At 44.1% G+C, this 20,000-nt stretch overlaps 1 protein-coding gene across 1 annotated transcript in view; it reads left to right on the forward strand.

Annotated features, from left to right (window-relative positions):
* agbl1 (AGBL carboxypeptidase 1) overlaps window positions 1-20,000 on the forward strand; it is a 113,729-nt gene that overhangs the window by 64,911 nt on the left and 28,818 nt on the right. The window lies entirely within an intron of this gene.

A 20,000-nucleotide genomic window follows, 5' to 3' on the forward strand; every position in this document is an offset into this window, starting at 1 on the left:
CCCCATGAGGATCTGAATTTTCCATAAGTTCAAAGTAGACTTCCATAGTCCTCTAAGTAAAAGTCAATAGGTTACTGTTGGTACATCTACTGGTAGTTGACTGATATTTATGTATGTTAGGATGAAGCAGTACTCCAAGGGTTCAGTGCCAGTAGAGCTACTCTCTGACCTTCTCCTTAAGCATCCTGCTGTAAGCTTTATTGACCAGTGGGCCGATCGATGCTCCCCTTCACCTCCTCTCACCCCTCTGCGCCCATACACTGATTTGGTTCCTTGGCACAGCCAGAGACAATGCTGTTGTCTGTCCTTAATGGCCTGCATTTAAACCTCAATCTGTAGCAGCAGTCCTAAAGGGGCGATTACCCTAGACAACCATTGTGATCGGTGAACAGAGAACCTGGAAGCTTAATGTGAATGAACGTCTCATATGACTCAGCTATGGTTCCACCCGGATTCTCTCTATGCAAGGCATTAAACAAGAATGAGAAAGTGTGAGAATCTTTTAATGAAAGCAATTTCCTGTTAGGTTTTATATTTTCAATTCATGTTCATTTAAACATTTCCAATAATGTTAAAGTCAAATACGTTGTGAAGTTTCCTCTACCATTCAGAGTTATAGAAAACTGCAACATTTTGCTGGTGATCAATTTTAATTTGACAGTGATCTTTGTCAAAGTAAGTCTTGTGCAAAAACACTTTACTTAAAGTGTAACTGCACCTTAAATGTGTTTTTGAGCTTGACCCCCAATAACTTTGAGTTGGATGGACTGTGTTCCCTATAGTTCACGTGTTTCACTCACTAGTTGGGTCTGGAGGCAAACACACACACACACACCACAGACACACGCACACACACACACACACACAAATCTCACTGGCCAGGGGAAACTGTAGAGGAATGGTATGTCATTTATGAGGCTGACCTTGAAAGTGAGGAGGCGAGTAGACAGCATTGGGCAGCCCCTAAGGAGAGAAGCAAGGACCTCCTGCAGCCTAATCAGTTTGCCTGACACAGTGGCCAATCATGTCCGCTGTAGTAAGATGAGTCTGCTGTTGTTGCTCTTAGTCTGATGACTGTGTTGAATGCAATGAGGTTGTAAAGGATGGACGTAGCAAACACTGAGGCTGTGCAGCTGTTGGTGAGAGGGGACATTGATAATGTATTGTGTGCGGGTTTAAGACACTGTTAGGAGGTGGAGATAGGTAAAGGCTATACCTTCAAATTGTATTTTATATAATATACTGTATGACACTAATATTTGACACTTGTATCTTCTCTAAATGGGTTGGAGTTCTGGGATCTCACGTTAGCCACATAACTCTGAACAATTTGCATGTCTTCAGCTCGGTACCCTTATATGGCATGAACTTCGCCCCTTGGGCGGACAGTGTGGTCTAAATCTGGATGAGTTCCTCAGATTCATTTATATGTTAATGTGCACAGCACACATGTAAATGCAGGGGTTCAGCCCTTTTGAAGGAAACTTGTGATTTGGTGTTTGGAAAGGTCACTTTTCACCTCTATCGTTTTCATCAGAATTGTTTTTTTCCATAAATTGGATGCATGCAAATGTGACCCTTTAATTCATGAAAAAAGAATTGTGGTGCCTTTTGAACCACCGTCTTTGGTCTCCATCTTTCCATCTACCTACTATAACCACTTTGGTGAATTATCACAATTGTACCCCAAAACAAGCCATGGGTGTATTATGGAAGAGCTTTTTCTGTTAAAAACGGACTTCCTCCCATGGTGATTTAGTGCATGTGCTTTTGTCTGAGTTGGTCTTTAACCTGAGAACACTCACGTACCCTATACACATCATATAGGGTATGGGTCCATATGTGAGTAAGAGAAGAAGGGGTAGGGTTTTTTTAATCACACAAGCACACACACACACACACACAGGCACACACACACACACACACACACACACACACACACACACACACACACACACACGCACACGCGCACTCACACACACACGCTCACTCAAACACATGCACACACACACACACACACACACACACACAAACCTCAATGGCCAGGTGAGACTGTAGAAGAGCACCATGTAATTTATGAGACTGACCTTGAGAGTGACAGGGTTGAGAGCAGTAAAGAGGCAAGGCGAGTGCAGGGCATGAGGCAGCCCCTGAGGAGAGAAGGGGGGACCTCCTGCAGCCTAATCAGTTTGCCTGACACAGTGGGTAATCATGACATGAGTATGAGAGAGCGTGTGTGTGTGTGAGTGTGTGTGTGTGTGTGTGTGTGTGTGTGTGTGTGTGTGTGTGTGTGTGTGTGTGTGTGTGTGTCTGTGTCTGTGTCTGTGTCTGTGTGTGTGTGTGTGTGTGTGTGTGTGTGTTTTTGATGTGGGAACAATCCTGTCATTAGACTTTGTGGGTTGATTAAATGCCTGGAAATGTACTTTTGTTTGACTGTTGAGTGTTAATGAAAAAACTCACACGAAGTTCAGAGACAGAGAGAGAGAGAAATTAATTTCGCTCAGTTCAGCACACATGATTCAGGTTGTTATCGTCACTGAGACACTTTCCAGAGAACCACAGCAGTGATGAGATTCAACCCTGTGACAGCGAGACTGTGGCCTTCAGGACAAGTAGCTATTGCCATCTGGAGACCGCTTCCACAGACCCCACCGGCTACCAGTCTGAACAGCAGAGGGAAACCCAGTCATGATACACAACCTTCAGGTTTCAGCATTGCTAAATGTCACAGCAAGCAGTGTGTTTTTTTATGTCTCCCCAGTGTAGCAGTGTCTTGCCGGAGGTAAGCAGGTGCCCAGCGGGGAGGCACTTAACCCCAGCCAGAGAGAGAGTGGGGAGAGAGCAGGGCCTCGTTGTCCGGGGGGGAAGGAGGGAGTTAGCCGCTCTAAAGTTTGGGGCCCGTCCAGAGGTGATGCCCTGTGGGGTGCCAGCGGGGGCTCTTGCCACATGAGTGGTCTTGGACCTGGTCTATGCTGGAGCTCACAAAAGGGGCCCCGGCCTGTTGAACTGCCGGCATTCACCCTGCAGTGGCTTCTGCTCTCAAGGGTGTCCTCTGTGCAGTGAGAACATGTTTTCCTGCCAGGAGTTATGTTCTTTTAAGGTTCAGGTATAACTCATCTTTTTTTGTAGTTACCGTCAGTAATGCTTCATGGATGTTTTTGTGAAAATCAGTCTTCTCGATAATTCTTCACCTTACTTTTAAAATGTCTTTCAGATAAAAGAGTTCTAAGTGATAGCATGACAAACTGCAGACTTGATTAACTGCAGTCATATTTCAGCGGGCAGATAAGAAAGATAAACTTTGTGAAGAGGGTAGGATCATAGATAAAGGAGTAAGAGGGAGGAAAAGGAGAAATAAGATTGTGAATGAAAATGAGAAGAGAGTTTGTCTGGAGTGTGTGTGTGTGTGTCTGTGTGAGTCTGTGTGTGTGTGTGTGTGCATGCACGTGTGTGTGTGTGTGCGCGCGTGTGTGTGCACACATGTACCCATGCTCATATGTATGTGCATGTGTGTGTGTGTGTGTGTGTGTGTGTGTGTGTGTGTGTGTGTGTGTGTGTGTGTGTGTGTGTGTGTGTGTGCATGAGTGTTTGAGAGAGAACATGAAGCAGCAGGCTATGTGAGCTGTATTAAAACGTTGTGATCCATGGAGGTGGTGTGTGGTGTGATGGTGCAGCGTGACAGTGACGTATTTAGGGGCTCCTAGTGAGCAACCGGCCGACGGAGGGAAGATGAATGAGCCTGAGCTCACACTGTTCATCATCCCGCTGAAGGAGCAGTCACCACAACCACACACATACACACACACATGCACACACACACTCTTGTTCTCTCTCTTTCTCTCTACCTTTATCTTTCACTCTCGCTATCTCTCTTCATCTCTCTTTCTCTCTCTCTTTCTCTCTCTTTCTCTCTCTCTTTTTCTCTCTCCCTCTCCCTCTCCTTCCCTCTCGCTCTCTCTCCTTCCCTCTCACTCTTTCTCTCTCTTTCTCTCTCTCCTCCCCTCTTTCAGTGGTTCTATGTCAGACCTCTGGCTGTGTTAACCTCCAGCATGTTGAAGCTGAACTACTCCATGCATACACAGAGAAAAAGGGTAAAGGTGAGGTCTTTCTGTCAAATCAGCAAACTTATAGTCAAGGGTGCCAATTGGTTTTCCTAGAGACTTGATTACTATGTGACTATATAAATGTGTGAACCACTTTTTGCATTTTCTCACAGAAATATGGGTCCTGTCAGTGTAGAAAACGAAATCATCTCACTGCGACCCACTTCTGAATTGTCCTTGGGTCGGCTTCATTCCCAGTGCCTGTTTTTTGGAAATGATTTTTCTTTAGGCAGGTACGAGTGAGGTAGGTATTGTTGACCCAAGAAGACCCCTATTGAAGATTCCTGAAGGGCAGGTTTAGTATCTAACAGCATGATGGTCAGATTGGGGCATTCAGGCCCATAGCTCTTTTTGAATGTGTCTATTTATTTATATAGCCCCATAAATCTGAACACCATCGTGTGGCTCTTGTACAGAAACTGAGTCATATGCCCCCTAATGCTCTACAACATGGCGAGATACAGGGGGGAAGGTGAATTGACATTCCAACAGATTTGATTTCCATATTTGAGAACCATATGTTTAGCAGTTTCTCACATTTCCATGGGGTCTGATTGCCCAACGTCTGACCTAAGATATATATTTTTTGACAATGATTTCTATTTTGGCAGGTACAGATCAAAATCCAGATTCAAATCAACAAAGACTGTTGACTGTTTCTGCCCATAAATGTAAAGCCATAAATCTGAGCACTATCTTGGATCCATCCATAAATGAGCCATGTTGATGTTAGACCTTCCTCTTTAAGAGGCTTGAAGGGAAGCACTCATGAGAAACTGCACCAGTGTTTACCTCTCAACACAGTGTCATTGATTAATGATAGCCTTGGACTGAGATAGCCTTGCCTTATGCTTACAGCCTTCTGGCTGTTTGCAAATAGCAGAGAGAAAAGAGCTGTGTGGTTGTGTGTGATATCAATGGATGGCTCGGAGGATAGACACTGCGGACAGAAAGGGTGCAAGCACTGAGGGGTCAGAACAGTCGAGTTCAAGAAGTGTCTTTGACTCTTGTGTGGGTTTTGCGTCATAAATCCATGTGGTTTTTTTACATTGATTTTTTAGTTAAATCTCCTCTGCCCTGAAGCTAAAAAACATTTCTCTCTGTCTCTCTCCATCTCACTCCATCTATCACCCTTACTTTCTGTGGCACCCTCTCTTTAAAAGGAGACCCAACACTCTCTTTCTCTCTTTCTCTATCTCTCTTGGTCTCTCTCTGTCTCTCTTGGCCTCTCTATCTCTCTCTCTATCTATCGCTTTTGGCCCCGCTCTCTCTCCTTTTCTCTCTCTCTCTATCTCTTTTGGCTCCTCTCTCTCGTCTCTCTTGGCCTCCCAGTGTGACGGAACCCCCAGTCTCAGTGTTGAATAGCATGCTCTGATTGGTTGGACGCTTGTCTCATCAGCGGTGTTGTTGTCACGTATAGCATGATGGTGATGTCAGGCCTTAAGTCTGCACCCTGCGCACCCCACCACCAATTTAAGCACAATCTCGTGGCAGAACAATCTCCTTTCTCCAGTTTAATGAAGCCGCATTGATCCTCCGGGCTGTTTACTGAACCTTTGTGTCTCAGTTATCACGGCGTCTCCCCCTCCCCTCCACACAAATGTGATGCAGCAGAAATCGCGTTTAAATGCACCAGTGTGTCTCTAGCTGGAAAATGGGCCAATTAAACTTCAGAGGTCACTGCCAGGTCTGACAGCACGGCCACAGATGAGCAGGGGGAAATGGAAATGTATTCTGCTCTGTTGTTTTTGGGAAGACAAATAAGATAGGAACACACCCACCCACGCACACGCACACGCGCACACACACACACACACACACACACACACACGCACACACACTCACACTCACACACACACACACACACACACACACACACACACACACACACACACACACACACACACACACACACGTGCACACACCACACACACACACACACACACACACACACACACACACACACACACACACACACACTTTATTACTTGGACCAACCACAGTAACAGTAACACCATGCTCATCTAAAATAGGCAAAACTAGCATGGACATAGCATAACATGCAGGAACCCCTTTGGCTCCTTTTATTCCCAATATCAGAGTTGAAAGGATAGGTTGAGCACAGTGGAAGGAAAAAGGTGTAACAATGAGTGTCAGAATTGAACCGCTTCAGAGTGTCTTCAGTAATCACTCTTATCAAATCAGTTTGAATCATCTGTAGCCACCGTAGCTGACATGCCTGCCCGTGTGAAAATGAGTTCTTGTCATCTTTTGGTGGATATCACACAGGACTGTTAGATGTCATTAGTGTGATGCATGCGTTAAACATGTAAAGGCTGCAAGCTCCAATATCCTAGGTCTGGTTATCTGGAAAACGGCTTGACATGAACGGAACTGGAAAATTAATTTTAAACGGGAACAATTAGAATTGATCAAATATTCTGAGAATTACCTAACCTCATGTTCTTAAGGCCTCAGCTGCATGACCTTTTTTGTGTGTGCATTGTATTATCTATTGTCATTCATCAGATATATGAAAAGCTGAAAGCTTCACCATTGACAGTAAGGTACACTGTGTTCCACTGTGCTCTGTAAAGTCTTGAGATTTCTGTGGGGTTTCTTGCTTTCATAATGCCTCCTCTGATTTCTGGTGCTTCCGAAAAGAGGAACCATGTGCAGGGAGAGAGAAGGGCGTGCCTCTTCATGCAGACTAGATGCAAACTGTATTAAGCATCTGAGCTACGTGTGGTCATAGGGTGCTGGTTCACAGCTAGGCAGCCTGGTGATAGGGAGCGAATGGTTTGTGGTACACTGCCTGGTGATTGGGAGCGGATGGCTTTCACCTAGACAGCTTGGGGGTGTGTGTGTGTGTGGGGGGCAGGATGGCTTTCACCTACACAGCTTGGGGGGGGGGGGGGGGGGGGGGGCTGAATGTCTTTCACCTAGACAGCTTGGGGGGTGGGGTGGGGCAGGATGGCTTTCACCTAGACAGCTTGGTGAGGGGGGGACAGGATGGCTTTCACCTAGACAGCTTGGTGAGGGGGGGACAGGATGGCTCTGTGGTAGACTGCCTTCCTGATCAGGGGGGGCGATGGTCCTCCGATAGACTTCCTTGTGTTTGGAAGAACCGCTATTTTTCATCTGCTCTCAATCTCTTTTTGAGGAGTCTGTGATTTTGTAGTTGTTCCCTGCGAGGGCCTGGCGGTGCCATATATCTTTTGCAGAGCAGTCCATTATGTTTTCCCAAGCATGGCCTCAGGGAGAGTAATTGGAGAGGCTGGTCAAGGGCTGTTAGATGTGCTCTATGGCATTATCTGGTCCATAGCCTTCTTCCAAGCTTAAGCCAGCAAGAGTAATGAGATCATTATAAGATATTAAGCACAGTGTCGGAAACCAGACCGTTTTTAATGGTTAACACGCTGCCTTCATATATCCCAATCACTGTTATATCTCCTCTGGTTTGATTTGGGTTTAAGGGGAAATGTCATTTCACCCCTGAGTCTTAAGGATGTGTGCAGTGGTGTCTGAGGTGGAACTGGTCACAAATCACTTATAGCTGCTGTGTGGAACATTCTGAACCTTTGAGGGAATAGAGAAAGAATTTTTTACTTTGATAATTCTGACAGAAGTACACATTTTGTCTGTTTGAGAAAATGGAACAAACTAGATTTTAACTAAGAGACTTGTCTTGGTCGTGTGTGTTGGGTTGTTTTCATTATTCAACAAGCAAACATATGTCCTCACGCACAGGGCTACAAGAAACGGTGTCCTTCCCTTTATTCATCCTGAGCGTAGAACATATGCTTCCCTTTTATGAGCTCATATTTTTCAAAATGAAAAATGAGGTGGATACCCTTTCCTGGCCTGTATACTCTAGTGTGCAAGCTCTACACTTTTCCTGTGAAAAAAGAAGAGCTTTACTACAGCTGTGGGGATTTCCTAACAGTGCTGACCATTTTGTCTTTTGGCAGAAATCCTGGAGGTTAATTTACACCTGGTAACGTTAAATTGGAGAAGGCATTAACCTTGTGATGGAAAGTAATCCATTTTAAGTAGTAAAGTCACTAGTGGTGCAAGATCCCGCTATCCTCTTTAAACATGTTCTGATGTTTGTAATACCAATCCTTATGAGCGCCATTTCTTTTAGTGACATCTTTTCAAGCACTTGCCATAGGATGGTGGCGTGGTTGGCATGGGCAGCCTGGCACTGGCGGGCAGCCGGTGGCACCCAGCCCACGGACATGCGAGGTGGGCCTGATGCGCCTCGCTAACACCAGCACAGGAAATGGAGTGCTTTGGCACAGGAAGTCTCTCATTGGCATGCCTCTCGTGTTGGATGGCAGGAAGGCACGGTCGTGGGCATCAGGCCAGCGTTGCTCAGGTGTTGCCACGGTGATTCTGCCGCTCAGCCTGTGTTGATATGTCACAGAGAGCCAGGCAGAGACCTCAGAGAGAACAGAACCTAGCATGGCCCTTAGAGAGTAGAGTGGCCAATATGTTGATCCATGTGCTTTGTAATTATTATGTTATTACTGTATCCAGACAGTGTAATTCAGTCATGCCTTTTTAAATGTTGCTGAGGTACATACACTAGAGGAATAAACATACCTCACATTATTTATATATATATATTTTAAAGTTAAGTGCAAAAGCTTTAAATACAGAAATAGATATGTTCATAAAAAGACTTTATATGTCCAACCATATTTGTATGAAATTACACAATAATCAAATAATGAAATAGTCTGTCATCCAAAAGGGGTGGATAATTGATGTGGGCAATGACTTTTTCTCTGAAGCAAGAGGGACTGAGTATGCCTCCAGATGGTCATGTGTGTGTGTGTGTGTGTGTGTGTGTGTGTGTGTGTGTGTGTGTGTGTGTGTGTGTGTGTGTGTGTGTGTGTGTGTGTGTGTGTGTGTGTGTGTGTGTGTGTGTGTGTGTGTGTGCGTGCGTGCATGTGTGCGTGTGAGCGTGTGTGTGTGTGTGTGTGTGTGTGTGTGTGTGTGTGTGTTTGTGTGTGTGTGTGTGTTTGGGTGTTTGAGGGCAGTTGTGGTGATTGTAGGTAACTGTTGGGAATGAGGGTCTGGGGATGATTTTGTTCCACTAGAGAATCTGTAGAAAGGTCAGCGCACACACACACACGCACACACACATACGTACACACACACACTGACACACTGCCAAAATGGGGAAGAAAATCATGTCCGCCTGTCATCACAACTGGAGAGCACACCTCTGAACCCTACAATCACTCGCATACAGCACTTTGAGGAGCTAGAAATATGGGCCAATTAGAGACTGTTATTTCCAAACTCACTGGGAGTTCTCTAAGTCTGCTTTCGGGAAATAACCTTTCACTAATCTCCTGCACACCGCTGATACCAATAGAGGAAGCTTAACGTATGGTCTTGGAAATGTTCACATTCTCATCGCGTTCTGCCTAAACTTCACCGTAAATGAAAGGTCTGAATTTATGAATACAATCACAGATATAATAATCTAGCGCATGCAGGTCACCTCTACTTCTTTTGCGGCCTCTTTTCGTTCGTGCCTATTTTTTTTCAAAAAGCTAAGCGGCAAACAAAGGGGATATTAAACATCCTGCCACCTCTCTCTCTCCCTCTCTCTCTCTCTCTCTTGCTCTTTCTCTTTCTCTCTTTTCCTCTGGCTGAGTTATTGTGCCCGGCAGGCATGAATGAGCAAACACATGAATATTCATCCCCGAGCCGTTTCCAATCTCCCTTACGCAATGCACACAGGTGATAAAACAGGGCCAGTCCAACCAGGCACAACAAAACAACCTCTTCATCAGCATGGGCCTGCCACCCTGCTTCAGAGAGAGGGAGAAAGAGAGACACAGAGAGACAGAGAGAGAGAAAGAAAGAAAGAAAGAAAGAAAGAGAGAGAAATGCCATACACAGGTGTGAAATTAATTATTTCCACTCTAGCACTGGACAGCAAAAAGAGAAACCTTCCTTATTCAAGCAACTCAAACGGCACTACCTTGGGAGCCATTCTATTAACTTTGATGAAGCCAGAACAAGTATTGTATACATCAGAATCAGGTTTTTATTGGCCAAGTAAGTTTGCACAAACAAGGAATTTGACTTGGTAAAGTGGCTCTCAGTGTGCATACACAAAATATACATACACAACACAATACCAAACAAACAGTGCAACGGTCTAAGAAGTTAAAGAAAGAATAGTCAAGGCGGAATGGCTATTTACAGTAGAAGAGCTGTGAATTGTTACACAACAATAGTGCAAAGAAGAAGTTGAGAGTGCAAGAAGTGCAGGGATATATGTATATATATATATACAGTGGGGAAAATAAGTATTTGAACCCCTTGCGATTTCACAAGTTTGGCCACTTGCAAAGAAATGTGTGATCTATAATTTTAATGGTAGGTGTATCTTAACAGTGAGAAACAGAATATCAACAAAAAAATCCAGAAAAATGCATTTTATAACATTTATGACTTTATTTGCATTTGATGCAAAAAATAAGTATTTGAACCCCCAAAACTGACTGACAAAAATGTCTTAGTACTTGGTGGAATAACCCTTATTGGCAAGCACAGACGTCAGACGTTTCTTGTAGTTGGTCACCAGGTTAACAAACATCTCAGGAGGGATTTTGGTCCACTCCTCTTTCCAGATCCTCTCCAAATCTTTAAGGTTGTGTTTTCAATGGGAGGGAATGAGGGAATGAGGTTCAAGCCCAATATTCCACGTTACATGGCCCCATCCATAGTCCCCTTGATGCGGTGGAGTCGTCCTGTACCCTTGGCAGAGAAACAGCCCCAAAGCATAATGTTTCCACCTCCATACTTGATGGTGGGTATGATGTACTCTTGGGGTCATATTCAGCATCCCCCCCTGTCAAACACGGCAAGTCGAGTTGATGCCAAAGAGCTTGATTTTGGTATAATCTGACCACATTCTGTCTCCCAATCCTCCCTAGAATCATTCAAGTGGGCAATGGTAAGCTTCAGATGGCCCTGTACATGCGCTTCCTTGAGCAGGGGGACCTTGCGAGTGCTGCAGTACTTCAAAAAATTACGGTGTGGTGTGTTGCCAATGGTTTTCTTGGTGACTCTGGTCCCAGCTGCCTTGAGATCATTCACAAGCTCCCCCTGTGTAGTTCTGGGGTTATTCTGCACCTTCCGAATGATCACTGATTCCGCACGAGGGGATATCTTGCATGGAGCCCCAGACCTAGAGCGGGTGACAGTTGTTTGGTGTTGCTTCCATTTATGAATAATCGCACCAATAGTTATCTGCTTCTCACCAAGCTGCTTGCCGGTGGTTTTGTAGCCCATTCCAGCCTTGTGCAGGTCTACAATCTTACCTCTGACGTCCTTGGACAGCTCTTTGGTCTTGCCCATGGTGGTGAGGTTGAAGGTGTGAAGTATGATTCTTTGGACAGGTTTCTTTTATACAAGTCACCAGTTGAGATCAGGTATACCTTGTTAGACCTAATGAGGACTAATCTGTGTGCTTTTTGGGCACATAACTGGCCATTGGGAGCCAGAATTCTTGCTGTTTGCTTGGGGGTTCAAATACTTATTTTTTGCATCAAATGCAAATAAAGTCATAAATCTTATAAAATGCAGTTTTCTGGATTTTTTTGTTGATATTCTGTTTCTCACTGTTAAAATACACCTACCATTAAAATTCAAGATCACACATTTCTTTGCAAGTGGCCAAACTTGCTAAGTCGGCAGGGGTTCAAATACTTATTTTCCCCACTGTATATATATGCTACAGTGGGTGAGCTGTTCAGTAGTAGAGACGGCGAGGGGGAAGAAACAGTTTTTGTGTCTGGAGGTTTTGGCGTACAGTGATCTGTAGCGTCTTCAAGAGGGGAGGAGTTTGAATAGGTTGTGTCCGGGTTGTGAGAGGTCTCCAGTGATTTTTCCTGCCCGTTTCCTGACTCTGGAGGTGTACAGGTCTTGGATGGTGGGCAGGTAAGCATCGATGATCTTTCCAGCAGACCTGACTGTCCGCTGGAGTCTATTCCTATCCAGTTTGGTGGCCGATCCAAACCAGACAGTTATTGAAGTGCAGGGAACAGACTCCATGACTGCAATGTAGAAACTGTATCTGCAGCTCCTGAGGCAGGTTGCACTTCCTGAGCAGATGCAGGAAGTACAACCTCTGCTGGGCCTTCTTGATGATAGTGTTCATGTTGGGTTCCCACTTCAGGTTCCGGGAGATTGTTGATCCAAGAAACCTGAAGGATTTTACAGCCAACACAGTGCTATATATATATATTCAAATACATATTGATATTTCAAATATCAAACTGACAAAAGCTAGAAGATAAGGGGAACCAGAGAATGCATACAGTGTTTTGAATATAGAAAGCTGTTTACTTCCCCATTTAGAGTTTCTCTGTGGGGTTGTTATGTTAGATTGCGTCTGTGTTCATTTCAATAAGGTGAAAAGAGCGGGGAGAATATGGCCTAGTAACAGAGTGCATGTGTAATAACTCCAGCGCTGCCTCTGAACACTATTACACATGAGTAAGCAATGAATGCCCCCTTTAAACAACATGTCAACTTTGACAAATTGACACTCATCCGGCACAGTGCAACCCACCCCCCTCCCTCACCCCCCCACACACACACCCTTTTCTCTAATGAAGCCAGCAACAAAAGGGAGACGAGACACATGACAGATGAGTTAGACACATCTGTAGGAAGGGTGTGGATAAGGTGTGTCCATGTCATAATTTATTTTATTTTTATTTATTCTTATTGAGGTGCATTTGAAATGGGTGGGTCTCTCTTTATTAGGACGTACTAGGGAGTGGTGGATATGCTTTTACTGAGTGGAAGATGGATTGAATGGATCTTTTTTATTGACCCGTGTGCCTATGACTGGCACCTTGTCTGAGTCATTTAAATATGAGAGGGAAAGGAGAATGATGTTACTTGAGTACATGTGACATGTAGAAACAATGGATTTGTGTGTGTGTGTGTGTGTGTGTGTGTGTTTCATTAATGTTTTGTAAGAGAAACAGTGTGGGTGGGTGTGTGTGTTTCATTCATTTCTGAAAGAGAAACAGTGTGTGTGTGTGTGTGTGTGTGTGCGTGTGTGCGTGTGTGCGCGTGTGCCTGTGTGTGTTTGTATGTGTGTAGCAAAGCCAGCACAGCTAAGCTGTTATCGTTCCAGCCTAGTTTACACAGCCCTGCTGACACTGACTGACAACACAGAGAGGTCCGTGTCTGGTTGTGAGAATAATGATGATAACCGCACCTGCAAGGAGGCAAGAAGTCACTCACAGAGTCATGCGTCATCACCCTCCGCCACTTCAGTGTTAGCTCCTAGCATGCCACATTTACCCACTTTTGATGTTGTGGTTTCACAATTTCAAAGGCAGTTGTTTCAAAGGGAGAGGTGATTGAGATTTTTGTAGTTTTGAAAGACGGGTCCGTGACATCACAGTTATTTCAAATTAAGAGGTGTTTGAATTAGCTGTAGTGTTTGGATGGAAAAAGGGAATTGTTATTGCTGTAGGTTCAGGAGGACAGATGTGTGATTACTGATGTCAGAGGGGGATGGTGACTTTGCTCTTTCTTTTTAGAGGAAAATAGTGATACTGCTGCAGTTTCAGAGGAGACACGGACGCGATGGAATTTGCAAAGGAAGGGTGTTTTTGCTGTGAGTGACAACCACAAATGCTCAAACGGAAGGAGGAGAGCTATGGAGACTTTAACATGGGCATTGAAGCACTTGTATTGAAATTAACTTCAGGAACTGAAAAGGTGTTTTGAGGTTTTTGTTTGTTTGTTGGTTTATTCTGATATACTTTTTCAAATGTCACTAGTTTTCAATGTCAATTTACCGTCTCTGTCTTTGCATGGGAGGGACAAGAAATCTATTATTTGCGTAGGTCCAGTGGGCCGTACATCTTTGAACATCTTTTGTAGCATAGACGAAGGGGGATTAGAAAAAGGAGAAGAGAAAATCCCATGCAAAACCCGTTCAATGGCACTTCTAATCCTCAAAAGAATTTTCACGATAATTTAACACTTAGAACAACAATGTCTAGCCAAACTGGATACTTTTAGGATGAATTTATGTCCATACATTGGGTATCCTTGGCCAAAAAATGCCATAATTTCATCCTTAATATCCTTCAGCCCTCCACCCAGCTAGCTAATGTTATGATAGCAGACTGACGTTAGCTTTTTAGAGACTGGCTTTAGAGACTAGTTTACAAGGTAAAATGGTCAAACAGATTGGATTCTGATTTGGTGCCTGGTAAGCTGAAACAGTATCTGCCCTAATTATTGTCACATGAAATTTGGTGACATACATTTTCAGGCTTTACCTCAAAGATTGCCTTAATTTTACTCTTCTATCTTGTGTTAACTAACGTTAGCTTGTTAAGGATTAAGTAACATTAGCTTGTTATGGTATGGACTATATAGAACAGAATAGGGCATTCAGCATAAAATTAAAACAATCTTTTACTAATTGGTTCCAGTTTAGCTAGGTACTGAACTGCATGGCTATGACTTCCATGGGACTTTGCCTTCTTTTGCCCATATATCCGGCCACGCCCCTTGTGGAGAGATGTTTGCCCACAGGATCTATGCAAAACATTTATTCCTTGCCCCTCCCATCAAACCCCACCACTTCCACGCCCAAACAGAGACAGTAACTTTACATTAAGAAGTACTGAAAAAATATGAAAAAAAGACTAACAGCCTAAAATATTAACACTGAAAAAGGCTGACATGAAGAAGCAAAAGAAGAAATAGCCATTGAAATAGCAGAATAAACAAACAAAAACATCTTTCCATTGCCCTAAGTTAATTTCAAGAGCCAATGCCAATGTTCTATGTTTCTTTTAATCTGTTTTAGCTCCTTAAAGAGCTTGGCCACACAGGAAACCTACAGAAATTGTCTGAGAACAAACAAATGGTTCCTGTGCAAACACACAACAGACTTCAGACTGCTTCTGAGTCAGGCCTCTGAGGCATTTTAATATGAGGCTGAGTGAGCTGAGTGAATTAGAGGTGAGTGGCACCAGTGCTCGGGCTATGTTCATTACACAAAGAGGTGGGTGTGTGTGCGTGTGTGTGTTTTGTGTGTGTGTGTGTATGAGCAGGAGGTTGGTGGTTAATGTCACTCTAAATCCCAAACACCACCACCTGTCATAAACCCCCACAGTCCCAAGGACATGTCAGGCAGCAGTTTAAGCTGCTCTTAGTTGCACACATTACACACACACACACACACACACACACACACACACACACACACACACACGCATACACACACATACGCACACACACACATACACAGAAAAAGAGAAACACACACTGTTCACAGAGGGATAATAGTTAGTTGACACTAATTGTGATTTGCTTAAACTTAAAGCAACACAAAGGGTCACAATAGGGAACCATAATGAGATAAAGGAGAGCTGCCATTGAAATGAACACATTAGGAGTAAAATGCTGGGCCACATTTACGAAGAGTGTTTAGCTAGCATTTTTCAACATCTAAGCCTAAAACACTGAAACATAGCTTGTCAGTGCACAGTGATGAGTGCAATTTACGAACATCAGTAAGTATACACTAGGTCTATACTATACTATACCTAGGTCTTGTAAACTTAAAGAGAAAGTGTGCATTATTTGCATATGATTTGCCAGATGGTCAGTGGTTGTGGTCTATTTGCAAGGATAGATGGGACCTACAGTAACTACTTTAGTTAATCTTTAATTGAAAAATGAAATGCAGAGGTCTGAGGCTCGTTGCGTTACACGAGGGGGAAGGACTTCAGCACTGGTATGCCTGCACCATGATAAGGTCCCACTGAACACCATCCACTAGTTTTGGAGCTAGAAACATCCTCTTTGTAACTCCGAATAACTTTTCTCGACTTATCTTTGTCCCTCTCTTATTTTCCCCCGTCTCCCCTCAAATAATTTCACTGGGCATGCTGCCATGTCTTATTAGCCTCCCTCCCTCCCCCCAAGTCAGGCCACTGCATTGTATCACACCCAACTGTGTGGCAGCATGGCCTGCTAATTCCTTCCTGCATGTAAAACATCCCTCTCCAACACTGCGTGCCTGTCACCCTCTCTCTCCTAGTTGCAAAAGAGCATGTCAAATATCTCTCCCCTACCTAACCCTTCTGGAAGCTGCTGTGCTTCTCATGATGACTGTCATCCCGCATGAGTTAGGGTACGTTTATTTTCCACTCCTATCTCAAAGTGTACGTTGCTGGAATGGAGAGCAATTTTGTGTGCACACAAACCGTGTATATGTGCATAGATATTTGTGCCTGTCTGTATGTTATGATGTGCAATTTGAGCATGTCTGTGTTTTTGTACGTGTGTATTTCTGTGTGTCAGTCACATTCAGCACCACGTGTGTCTGTGAGTTTGAGTGTGTACGCACGAGTTTGTGCTTGACTGGCAAATGGGCAACTTCAGCAGTCCCCACCACCTGTGTGTGTGTTTGTGTTTGTGTGTGTGTGTGTGTGTGTGTGTGTGTGTGTGTATATGTGTGTGTGTGTGTGTGTGTGTGTGTGTGTGTGTGTGTTGGTCTATCTCCTTTGCCATCAGACCTCTCCAAACACAAGAGCAAAACGAATTTCCACTTTCCAATTTCTCCCCTTAATGGCTCTGCTTCTGGGTGCTGACAGATGGCGCACCATCCACCCCAACTCACCCCCCCCCCCCCCCCCCTCCCCTTGCATTTTCCAAAGGGAGATAAGAGTCCAATATCGCTTCGGTGTGTTCTATTTGTCTGAAATGATAAACTCTCTGATACAGTAGTGCTGATTCCCCATTCTGCTCTCTGCTTAGTGCCTTTGTCCCTTCACATTTTGCACCCTCCACCCCCACCCCGTCCTTTTGTGTTTCTTTATGATTGCCCCTGTTTGGGCTCCAGAACTTGTAGCTTGTACAGATTTGCACAGAGACCTCCGATGCTTCATTAGGAAGCGTGAGTGGAGAGTGCCTAGGTGCCCCGTGGCAGAGGAACCTCAGCATGGCAGAGGAACCTCAGGGATGGGCCACTTCCTGTGATTTAAATGTCAATTGATTTGTTCAGGAGGGTCCGTAGGGGTGGGTTTTTCAGGTGTTAGTGTGTCGTCAGCCCTACTCCTAGATCCGTTGCTAAAGTCTGATTATTGCACATCAGCCAGATCGATTCTGTCAAACTGCACTGATGGTGGGCGTGTCGTCTTTTGGCCAGAAAAAAAACCGCAAGGTTGCCACCCTGGCATGACAATGAAATTCTCCCAGTGGTCATCTCCATAAGTTGTAAGGGAATGATGGCAGAGAAGGTGATTTGGTGGGAAATCTGGCCAGAGGCCTGGACAAACACACGCACACATACACATACACACACACACACACACACACACACATGCAGACACACACTCACGCACGCATGCATGCACACATACATAGACACACAAACACACACAAGTGGACTACAGGGTATGGAGAGGGGGTTGTACATAAATAGCCTCAGGCATAGGCAGAGAAGGATATGCGTTATCTTTTTGAAGAGACAGTATAAAACAATGCAGACAGAACCTACTGTCTTTTCAATTAGACACCAAGGCTATACACCATGCAGTTCAAACGACACAGGTTAGTATACTAGGAAGCCTTTTATCAGTGCCAACTGGGCTATCATTGGTGTTTGTAAAGATTCTGCATGCCTCTTTGATGCTTAGATTGCTCGTTTTGAATCAAAAGCCCTTACCACTGCTTTCAAGCTGGAGCATGTAAATGCATCCATAACCATGATGTAACGTGAGATGCATAAAAGATGCACCTGTAAGTGCTTTTCCTGAAGGTGGTGATGGCGTGCAGATAGCAGGAATTTCACTGAGAGTGAGTCTGTGCCAGATCAGGGCCGGATCAGGGCTGGATCATTTGCAGAGGCAGTCATACCTCTGCAGTGGAGCAGCCCTGACATCCCCCCTTTCTCTCTCTCTCTCTCTCTCTCTCTCTCTCTCTCTCTCTCTCTCTCTCTCTCTCTCTCTCTCTCTCTCTCACACACACACACACACACACACACATCCACACCCAACAATGCACATACGCACACACACATGCACATGACTCAGGACATTGATTCAGCCCATTTCTTCATACTGACCCAATCAATTGAAACGGATTACAAGGCTCCCTATTTATCATGCCACACAAAGCAGTACTACCCTCATGAGCAGACCATAAACCTGATTAGTTTTGGAGAAGCTGACTGGTTAGGAGAGTGTCTCCAATGGAAATGTAATTTTTCACCGTACACTAAGGGAAGAACATTTGTTGTACCCCTTTACTGTTGGCTACACTGACAGAGCCTATACATTACACTAAATATTACTCTTATCCTAACACAGAAAATAACTTAATCGGCGTCTCGTGTGCATGTTACTATTGTTCCTAATACGCAGTACACTTGCTCTTAATGTGCAGTAGCCTAATCTTGCTGTCCAAATATGGGACCACACCTGTTGTTAACCATTCACCATATGAGGGTCCACACCTGCCAACATTCTGGCTGGTTCCATATGGATGACCTCACCTGTTCACACCTGTTGTTAACCACGCCCTCTTACAAAATCTCTTCAGTTGCCATATGGGTAACCACATCTGGCACAATCAAGTATAGGCCATTTTTATCTCTGTGAGAGGTAAACAGATAAATTCAGGTTGGATAGGTCTCTGCCCCATCAGGGAAAGCTTGTGAAGCAGACTAGACTCACACAGACATTAAACTTCCCAAACCAAGGCAAATACAATGGAGACTTACAGTGTGAAGTGCTGTGAAAGAAAATTGCTAGTGCCTTGTCTGTCTGATGTAATTTGCTAAGCGGCCTCTGGCAGCCATTAATGGATTCATTATGTCTTTTTGGTTCATATAACTTGTAAATGATGATTGTGTCATAATGCTTTACACTTCAACAACAGTATTCTTAATTAAATCTAGAACAATCTCTCCCATGCTGTGACACTAATGTGTTTGGAGTTCATTGTAGCAGTCATATTTCTGACTGTGGCAGAAAGGAATATGAAGACACAACCCACTCATCCTACTCCCTCGGTTGTGAAGTTGTAGTCAAATACTTTCCTGTGGCTACAGATAGATAGATAGATAGATAGATAGATAGAATGGAGGGGTGAATGAATAGATAGATGGATGTGTGGTTGGATAGATGGATGGATGGGAGGATTGATGGACAGATGGATTGGTGCATTTATAGTATTATCTGGAAAAAAAAACACAAGGTAAAAGAAGGCTTTCAAAAGCTATAATGGTCCTCACATTGGACAGTACATCTTACTGTTGGGAGGGGATAAAGAATGTGTGGTGTCCCATTCTTCAGAGGGAAGGAAGGTCTTCATCAATTATGTAAAATAAAATGTATCGTCTTCCTGTCATTATAAATCCCTTCAGTACAGGTATAAGTCCCCTCCTGTTCGTCCTCCTGTCCTGTTCATCTTGCCGGAATGTATTTTTCGATAATGACCGGTGGACTGTACATTACCCCGCTTATTTTACTTGCCAAAAAGACAAAAGACATTCCTGTAAAATAGCTCTTTTTAGGGTATTTTGTTTCGTGGCTTCTGCTGAGATAATATAGTCCTTCACACAAATGGACCTTTAAAGTTTCAGGTGTTGCATAGCAACGTATTACTTGTTGACTTCAAGTTTCAATGAATTTCCGTTACGATAAGAGAATGGACTACTTGAAAGAATCACAAGCATAAAACCTGTTGCCAGTGGCAGCGGTCATTACTTTTTTCTAGCTGTCATTACGACCTCTCAAAATGCTGAAGAAAGTTCAATTGAATTGAGGATTGGGATTCGCAACGCTCAGAGGTCTGCTGATTGCTGAAAAAATG

Source organism: Sprattus sprattus (genome assembly GCF_963457725.1).
Source record: "Sprattus sprattus genome assembly, chromosome: 7".
Taxonomy (NCBI): Eukaryota; Metazoa; Chordata; class Actinopteri; order Clupeiformes; family Clupeidae; genus Sprattus; species Sprattus sprattus.